This window comes from Clarias gariepinus, chromosome 10, assembly GCF_024256425.1.
Source record: "Clarias gariepinus isolate MV-2021 ecotype Netherlands chromosome 10, CGAR_prim_01v2, whole genome shotgun sequence".
NCBI classification, from domain to species: Eukaryota; Metazoa; Chordata; class Actinopteri; order Siluriformes; family Clariidae; genus Clarias; species Clarias gariepinus.
Window position 1 is genome coordinate 21894995 of NC_071109.1, and position 10472 is coordinate 21905466.

A 10472-nucleotide genomic window follows, 5' to 3' on the forward strand; every position below is an offset into this window, starting at 1 on the left:
ATCCGATTTCTACCGCTTGTTTGGATGTTGCATTTTTTTCATGTCACTGTGTGGGTCAACACCCTGATTCTACTTTGTGAGTGAAGGTAATGACTCTGTTGTATGAGAAGGGCAGGAGGCTGCTAGGTAACATAACCCCAGGGATCCCCACTGGAAGCCCAACTGCAGGGCTAGCAGTTAAAAAAGACAAAAGGCTTCAGGCCAGCTACCATGAACATGGGACAAGTGACATTGTCAGTAGATGGATGGATAAACTTGGCCTTGTGTCACAATAATATTTTAAATCTTTTAAAAATTTTAGACATATTGTGTAAATTAATTTGTTAAAATACTTGAACTATGTACTTGATTAGATTTTACTGCATTGTTATTGTGACATCATCAGTACACATGGCAAATGTCATTCTTCACGAATGACATTTGTACTAAAAATATGAATGTTCATCAGCAAAATGTTACATCATAGAAGGAAAACTAAATTTACCAGAGCAATTTTAACAGGACTGTACAAATGAATGTGTGTTAGTTGTCCAGATAGCCAAAGGTCTTTGCACTAATGAAGTAAATGTAAACAAACCATTCGGGCATGCTGTGTCCAAAACATTACTGAATTTTACGCATTCTTGCTTAATTGAATGATGTAACAATAAAAAATGTGAATAATGCTTGAGGCTCGATACTCTTGCAAAACATTCTTATGTTGTTCCTCAAATTACTCTCACATTCTTATGATATTTTGAAGCTAATCTCACCCATAATCAGGTCCAGATTAAAGTCTGATCTTCAATTGTATAACATATATTTTATACTATTTTAGTCATCACTAAGTAATATCTTAATGCAAACAGACCTCTACACTTAAATGAAATTTTTCAATAAATGAGACCCTAAACGTAAATAAGTAATATAACTAACAATGAATTATACCTTAAAGAAAACAGACCAAAAAAGCAAATGAGCTTATGATTGCTTTTTTATTATTTAAATATCTATACCTTAATTAAATACCTTTTTATCTTTATACCATCTTTGGAGTACAGTAAGAGGTTTATTGTTATTTGTTTATATATATACAGTTATCATAGGACTTGAAACACCTACAGTGTTTTTATCATTATTACCCTTTAAGCTGTTATTTAAAAAGGAAGTTTTTTTCAGTGTATCTTCATTTTTTAGTATATGTTGGTATATGTCCTTTGCTGCTGAGAGCCTTCCAGCAGCCTTTAAGGTGAAATGTTTTCTTGCATGTTACTCAGTGCAGGAGTTGATGGTTTAAGCAATCAAAAATCATTAATTAAAACCACTTTATTTGTTTTAAAATTCTCTTGCATGACATACACTTTAGTGCTGATTGCATCTTTAAGTGCTTAGAAAATTTCATTGAGCTCCACCAGCACTAAACCTATGAAATATTACACTTGATTGTAAATAATCTATTATTCAGACCCTACATACCTTGCAAAACAAAGTAATGTCCAGATGTTGTACAGTTGTATTACAACAGGTGTTTAGTTACATGGTTTTGATTTGTGCCATTGAAGTTCCCTGGTTCAGGTCAGCTACCATGAACATGGGATAAGTGACATGGATAAACTTGGCCTTGTGTCTCAGGAAAAAATCAATATTTTAATTTTAGACATATTGTGTAAATCAAATTGTGAAAATACTTGAAATTTGAAACAGATGTTACAGTATTGCTAGTGACATCATCAGTTTACATGGCAAATATCAACAAATTTAATTTTAACTAAAAATATGAAATCTATGAAATCATAGAAAGGCAGCTAATTTTACCAGAGCAATTTTAACACGATTGTACAGAAAAATTTGTGTTAGCTATCCAGAAGCCAAAGGTCTTTGCACTAATGAAGTGAGAGTAAACATGCCGTGTCCAAAACATTACTGAATTTTATGCATTCTTGCTTAATTGAGTGATGTAACAATACAAACTTTTAATAACACTTAAGGCTTGATACTTTTGCGAGGCATTCTTACATTGTGCCTCAAATTACTCTCACATTCTTATAATATTTTAAGGCATATCTCACCCATAATCAGGTCCAGATTAAAGTCTGATCTTCAATTATATACTCTATATTTTATACCATTTTATTCATCACTAAGTAATATCTTAAAAAAAAAACAGGCCTCTACACTTAAATGACACTTATTCAATAAATGAGACCCTAAACTTAAGTTAACACGGAGAACTGAATCCCGCTTGTAATTACAATCAATTATAAATTGAAGTTTAGCTGGACTCCCAGTACTGGAAGTCTATGACATAAGTGTCATACTGAGGTCTGCTGTAGTCAATGCACATTTGACTGACATAAATCTAAATCCATAATATTAACAAAACATGACCAGAAAATGCTAAAGCACTGCCTAAGACAAAACATGTCTAGGAGACTGAATAGAGTGAGATCAAACTTAAGACACTGTACAACTTTAGTCACTTTATGTGATCTTACAATTATTTTTCTTTGTTTTTTCCAGGTTTCTGGCCAGACACCTAATATGCTTTGGCCTCCCTGTCTTCAAATTGAAATAATGGAACTGTCTGATCATGCTGTCTAGCAGCCAAAAGTGAGCAACATGGGGGAGAGACAAGGTAAACGATCATCTGATAAATTGACTGTCCTTCATTGGCAACAGTTCAACAGAGAGGGAGAAAAAGAGAAAGCTCAAAAATGAAAACACGTCAAGCCATATGGCAATACAGTGTGTTTCTTGTTGAGATTTATTAATGTGAAGCGAATCCAGAAGAAGGTTTATCAACACAATACTACATGCAGGCTGTGTTCACTATACTTTGAATTAAAGATAGGTTGTCATAAGGGGAAACAGTCGATCTTACTGATTCATTAAAAATACAGGGAAGCTCAGTTATTAGAAGACTTTTTGCATGAAATAGTTAGTATTTGAAATTAAATACATTAAAACATAATTTTAACTGTTGCAAGTACAGATGTTTCCTTGACAACACCTTTATTCACTTTATTTTAGCACCCCCAGTTTGGACCTGTTCACACTGAGCTCTTAAAACAGCCAAACAGCTCTACCAAGCAGATGAGAGGGCCTCTCTCTCTCTATGAGCTATGGGGAGGCCCTTTGTTCTGGGCTCACAGACCTTTGCCTCTCCTCCTGTCCCAACACATTCAGAGAATATAAGCATAGACACCATGCTTTTCATTGCTTCTGGCTAAAAAAATTAAGCGCCAAGCTAATAATGAGAGTATCTACTGTCTGTTCTGCAACCTATCTAGTAAAAGTTATACCCTGGGCAATAATTTACAACCTTAAGAATGCCAGTGTGTTATAGGATTTATATTTATATTTTTCACACCTAAATCTAATTCTACCTGTCTTTAGGCCATTGCGTGATGTTGTCTATCACCCAGTCATCTAGACTTACTTATACAAGGGAGTCCCTTCTATCTTTCCTTTGTAACATGAGAAGCATTGGTCTGACGATCAGATAAATGCCATCTAATCCCAGTAGTACTATAGTACTACATTCATTGCACACAAGTAACTTGATTTACAAGATTGGATGATATAACCTTGGGCAGAAATCCTGGGTTCAACCACAAGGTTATCCCAGAGTCATCTGGCCACCAACACTTGGAAGGCAGGCTTTGAGTTCTCCTACACTTACTGCTGGATTATGTCACAAGACATCTATTTCAGAAGGGCGTCTTGCATAGGCTAATAAATGACCTTGTAAGATTACAGCACTAGAGGTGACCCCAAGCTCAGTGGATATATGTAAAATTCCCTTTCCGAAAAGATCAGATTTTTTTTTCTCCATGCCATAGGCCTTTGGGATGCTTTGCATCACACATGCATACAGTTTACTATATATAAAGACTGGTTGCTGTCCAGCATTTTCTGGCAAAATAGGGCAGCTTTTAAGGGCATACAGGTACATCATAGTATACTATGAGCTCTTTGCATTCTGAAAGTGTTCCCTGTACTGCTGGATCACAGGCCCCAAGAGCCAAATCTATGGGTATTGGTAATTGGCCTAAGGTTAGACAATTCTCTTCATCCAGCTAGGACCGCAGATTTGCTCAGGGATTCATACTATCTTCCCAAAAGCACCTGCTATTTTAATAAATAACCATCCTTGGAAAACAGCATCTGTGCTCTGGAATCAGTAAAAATGGGGATCTTGCAGGTCCATTCACATAAACCAGTTGTGTGGGTTCATGCCAAAAGTTTTTTAGTTAAGTGGCAATTAGCCACAGACTTGATTTTTAGTCAAACAGTGGGAGATGTGGAATACACTGAGCAGAGGAAACATCAGCTAGTAGCAGTGGACCATTTCTGGTCATTTACATTAAAGCTTTTTTTTAAAGATTAATTAAAAAAAAAATTAAAACCCAATTTAAAAAATTGTGTCCCAATTTATATGTACAGTCTTAAAAATGTCTGGTTTACTATTCATGATAATACACGTTTCTGAGATATGCTACATATGATAAATCACAACTTCATATACATCTGTTAATGAAACCATGTTCATTTTAACATTCAACAATAAAACTGGATCTTACAAAAGATACCAAATAAATGTGTTTACGGCGTAGTTCACAGACTGTGTTTTTATATCGAATCTTTTTTATTTCATTTACTCTCACTCCAACTGCAGGTGGAATTATGCAATTATACACTGGTTATTTCCCCCCATGGGACTGAAAGGTATGAATAGTGCCAGTGATGACAAATAGTGACTCAATTTCTTGCAATCCACCTGTCGGTCATGACCCAGTGTTTGGAAACCAATAATTTACATGACTAGGAGATGCAGCTGTAAATGATGCATTTTATAGTGAGGGAAAACCACATTACCACATTAGCAGCACTTTGTTACAGTCAGGTATGTAGAACCAGCTTACTAAACAATGAACAATTTGTAGTATGGTGAGAGGAACTGACAGCCTATAGGTATTGCAACCTGACAAAATTCAGCTAACATATCTCTCTTAAGAGTGAAAGTAAGTGGTATGGTGAGGGGAAACGTTAAACCTTGTTTGTGGTATGCTTGCAGGAAATGCCATTGCTACTAAGGGGTAAATGGCCTTACTCAGCAACAGAAAACGAGTTAAATCACCAACAATGAAGTGTGTCATGATAATAAGAAATGTAAAGAACAGGGCTGTTAAGATACACAAGCTGCTAAGCAGATATCTCCATATGGTGTACATTATGTCTTTCATGGTTATCTGTGTGACAAGAATATTTACTGCACTGAAAAGCTAAAGGTTAGGAGCAGTAAAATAGGGTTCTATACACAAAGAACTTTTCATCATCTCTATTTTTTGTCTATAGTGTCATATTTTAGGAGATTATCAGATATTTAGGAGTTGTTCAATGTGAAATATTTTACCTGACTGCAATATCAACCAGTGTGATGATTTTGATCTGGCCAGCAGATGGTGCTGGATAATATGTAACTAGCCGGGCAAGGGAAAGGGACCAGCTCAAGGCGGATGCCACCTTTGCCATTGGCACTATGTTTTTTGTGACTTTTTTTTTGTTTGGGTGTGAAGGTAGTAAAAAAGTGGTCTTACCCTTGGAACTAGTTTTGCCAAGGTATTTTTTGCTAACTGGGTTAACTAAGTGGTGCAATATTGTTTTTTTTTAGAAAACCAAATAAACTCATGGTGGCCACTTCTCTCCCAGTTATGATGAACGTGTTTCAATGTTCAGTGTTTTGTATGTTACTGTGACTTAAATACATTCCTTGAAATTATATTTGTACTGTATCTTTTGCCCTGACCCAGCACTGAATGCAGAAATTAATTATAAAGTAATTTTTCTTCTGAACTTCAGATTTTTTCTTAGTTAATATTCCAATACTTTAAGATACTATGTTTTATTTTTGTGACCTGTAAGCTGTAATTATTAAAATTAAAACTAAAGAAGGCTTGAAATGTTTCACTTTTAATGATTATAGAATACATGAGTTTCATTTTATATACAAAATTAGGGGGAAAAACACAAAAAATTTATATTTAAAAGTTTTTACTAATTTTACACTGTATATAGATAGAGACAGAGGGCGAGAGTGCTGTCATCGTGGCACAATGGGAGTCTACACAATACTGGGTAATGTTTTTTTGGGCTTTAAAGATTTTGGAAGATGAATTCTCTTCAGCAGTGGTAATTTGCCCTATGCATGGAGACTTGGGACATAATGTATACTGCAGTTTAGTAGTATTGCTATTTTTGTTTGATTCTTGGACTGTTTTTCCAACAGTCAAAACCCACTACTATCAAAATGTCTCATAGAAGCATTAGCCCATAGTTGTAATTCCTCCTTATCTTAACTCTGATGTGATATGATCTAATTTTGGCACCCAACCACAGTTACTTGTAAATATTGTTGCTCACATGGGCAATTAATAAAAATTCAATTTACAGTACATCTTTTTGATGCCGTTAATTTATCTTGGACATTCCATGGTTGAATAAACTGACACTGGAGGGTAATAAAAATATCCCTGAAATTCATTCCTTTAGTCTAAAATGACCAATGAGTGTGTGAATGTTCGGCATTCAGAGTGATGTCTTTAAGCCATGTAAACAGGGCTTAAACCCAAAGGCCCTGTGTGGTTTTATCCTCAGCTATTTATTCATTCAATTGTTGTCAGAAGTTTCTGAATCTATTACTGCCATAAGAATTGGTCAATATTACTATACCAAGCGTTTACACCAAAATAGGTATTTGAGAAACATGCCATAAATTTCTTATTGTGTTTGTATTAACTCTGATTGCACTTACAGTTCTATTACAATGCTCTATGACTATGCAGATAATGAAAACAGAGTATCAGTTGACTCTTTGCAAGGCTATTTGATTGGCCAGTATTTAATCATAACAAGATGCATAAGTGCACATACATTATGATATAATAAATATATAACAAAAAAATGAATCATATTTGGTGGGAAATCTAGTGAACCTTTACTGTATATTAGCTATTAAAAATCCCCCCCAAATCACTAACATATAAAGACCTATAACACACCTTTTGGATTCTGGTCTATGAAAAACTGAATTTTCTGTCTCAGTTGAACTGGCCTGGCATTTGCACCCTAAACTCCTATTTACTTAGAGGACTAACGGAGGTGCTCTTCTGGCAACCCCCTGCATTCCTGCAGCACTGGCTCATGTTGGACCTAGCCCAATATAAAGTATATTTTAACATGAAGTACCTTAAACAGGTATTAAGGGCGGTACTGTGGCCAGTGCGGCAGCAGAATAGCTGTGAATCCACGAAAACATAAACACTTCACAGATGCAACATTGTGAAACACCAAGAGGTCATGCAGTTCGTTGTGTATTGTGTTTTTTATTATTGATGCACAAAGAATTCAGAGGAGTCATAGACAGCAACTTTAAAACTAAATTAGAGACATGAATGCCCTAAATCAACATTTCAGGAATGCAGGCAGGATTTACTTTACATTTAAACACAATTTGTGGTGTCTACCACAGAGTTATATATGATTTCACGTGCCTGTTATGATCCATTTGAATACAGCAATTAGCTGATAATTAACTCCATTTTAATAAACTGTTCTATCATTGACTTCCAGCATAGAAACTGAAAATGGTACAGAGTGGCAGCTTCCTTTCTAGAGTTGCCTTTCTCATTGACTACATACTACATGTCTTATCTTGTCACGGCTGTTTGGGTTCATATGGGCCAAACTAAAACACAGACCTGGCCGAACTAACTGTAAAAACACCATCTGGCCACACTTGAACTATGGAATAGGAAATGACGAAATCAAGCCCTCAACTTCATAATCAACACATCTCGCAACAGGTTGCAAGCTATGTACTGGCAGATGACAATCATCTTTAATGCTTCAGTTACATTAGTGTTTTGCTTGTCCTTTCACCTTACCTGAAGAGCTTTGATGAGGGTTAAAAAACACAAGAGGAACCCTTATAGCCCGCGCTAAGTTAGGGGATTGGCTTGCTTTGGAGATTATATTCTGCTGTCTCCCTCGACCTACATGCAGGCGCACTTTCATCTTGCATCTTTCATCTCTTTCTTTGTAGCATGCAACCTGAGGTCTAAGCAGACTTGGACAATGAGAATGTGAAGGAAAAAGATTCCCTGTTTGTTTCACAATGTATTTCATTTTCATTGAGGGATCTTGAGGGATTTTTTTTTCTTTAGGAGAGTGGACCACTTAAGATACAACAAGCTCAGAGTGCATTGTCTTGACCCGTTATGTTATTTAGAGCAATTTATGAACTTTCTTGCTTGAAGGAGGCTGCAGGTGATACTGCTTTAATAAGGGAGGAGACATATTTGTTACATAAGTTATTGCTGTGAAAAAAAAAGAGATTTAACAAAGTTACAAGCATATATCTTCAGCTCTCCGAGTGTATAGCAGGCTTATCACACATTGAAATACACATCCTTGTGTACACACACACACACGTACACACTCGTGCAAGATAAGGCTGTCTTACAGTGCAAAATTAAGAAATCATTAGAGCCATTCATCATTCACTTTGTAGAGAAAAAATGTTCCTTTGAATAAGTACTTGAAATCCAAAGCTACGTGTAAGGAGATCAAAGTCAGGCATTCTTGGATAATCCTCCTGTGTTGCAAATCTTCAGTAATTTGCACTGTCTGGTCACCACTGTTTGACATGAATCTACAGTATAAAGGGAAAGGGTACCATCAATTATGGTTAAGCTGTGCCATTGTTTACTTTTGCCAGATCTGGGTATCAGAAATTGATTTGTGACCTATGGCAAACCTTAGCTCCATGTCTATGTGCCCCCTAGCTTGTGGGATCACCCCAATAAGGGAGTACAGGAGAGATTAGGAGTTAACTTTGTGAAAATCACTTGTTTACTCTGTGTCGAAATGTGTGAGGAAAAGAAGAAGTTGTGCAACACTGCTTGTATCATTTTCACGTCAGACCCTTCTAATCCTCACCCCTTTACCCAACCAAACATATACATACAAATAACTTGCATACCATCAAAAACGTTCAGCAGTATACTGTTACAAAGACAAAAAACAAGGAAAGGCAGTCATAAACCCCCTTTAATCTTGAGCTGCAATCTTATTGTTTAACCTGCCTAGGTTATTAATGCTTCAGATATTGTTCCTGTTCATAGGCTCAAGTTCATAAAGATGCTTCTCAGTATTTAATCAGTAGGTTATAGACCATCGTTACAATAGCTTTCCCACAAATCACTGTTCTGTTGTCACTGCACTGTATAAATATTGTCCTGTGCATTTAGTGCTTCAGTGTATTTATTGCTCTGTGTCCTTTGTTCTATTTACTTATTGTCCGTGTTGTGTATTTTACACTTTATGTAGTCCAGTGTATTGTACTACTAGGCTGTTATGTGATGCACAATGATCCTGGAGAAAAAGCTTTTGTTCTCCACTGAGAGGAATGATAATAAAACCCCACTCAACTTAGCTTAAAAAGCTCTTCTGGTTTAACTTAAGTTGATAAAACTGTGTGGCCTGCTCACATGGTGATTGGACAGTGCAAACACTGGTGATGTTCCCACCTGCATAACATTGTGAATGGAAGGTCTTTAATTTTCCTGTAGGTCCTCGTCAGAAGGCTGATCAAAGTTCTATGGAGATTAAAGGGCTAAAGCCTGAGAAAAAAAAGAGCTCTGTACAATACACAAAGTACAATACATGTACAATTTCAGCCAGCAATCAGCAAAGGTAATTACTGTTACAATTATTAAGTCAGGAACTCCTGCCTGATAAGTGGAAAGGAAAAACGCAATCAAGGGATTGTGGATGCCAGTCTCACATTTTGGTATGTTTAGTTCTTGACAGTGATTTGTACCATTCAGAAGTTCAACTGCTGCAGTATGTAATGGAAAGGTGATATGCATAAAAGACAGGACTGATTCTAAGGTCTTCCCTTGAGCTTAAGATGGCATTCACTCTGACTCATTAACCACACCACTAAAAAGATTAATAGGAGAAATCTAAAAAGGCCATGGTGAATTCCAGGTTAAATAACTGACCCCACTTTGAAATGTCAATCTCCAGGTGGTTTTGTGTTTACCACCCACATGAAAAGAGCAGGATACGGTGAACAAGGAAGCAGCACGGATGCCCGAGGGCAAAAGCAGACAGTCCCAACCACTGTGTGGTCAGCTTTTAACGGAACCTCATTTTCCTCCACATCATCCTGGCAGATGACTGCAGCTTTTCCTGCAGCAATTAAGCCTGATTTGCTCATCAGTCGAGCCAAATAATGACCAGGGGGCAAATAAACAAAGTGGAGCTCTTCTTGACATCACCTTTTGCTTTGATTGCGAAATATGCTGCATTGGCCTCGCTCCAGGTGGCTGAGACCAGCTTTGATTGAGTCAGTAGAGGCACTCAGCAACAGCATGTGGCCATCCACTACCACTGGCACTGCAGTTATTTCAGCATATCTTCTATGT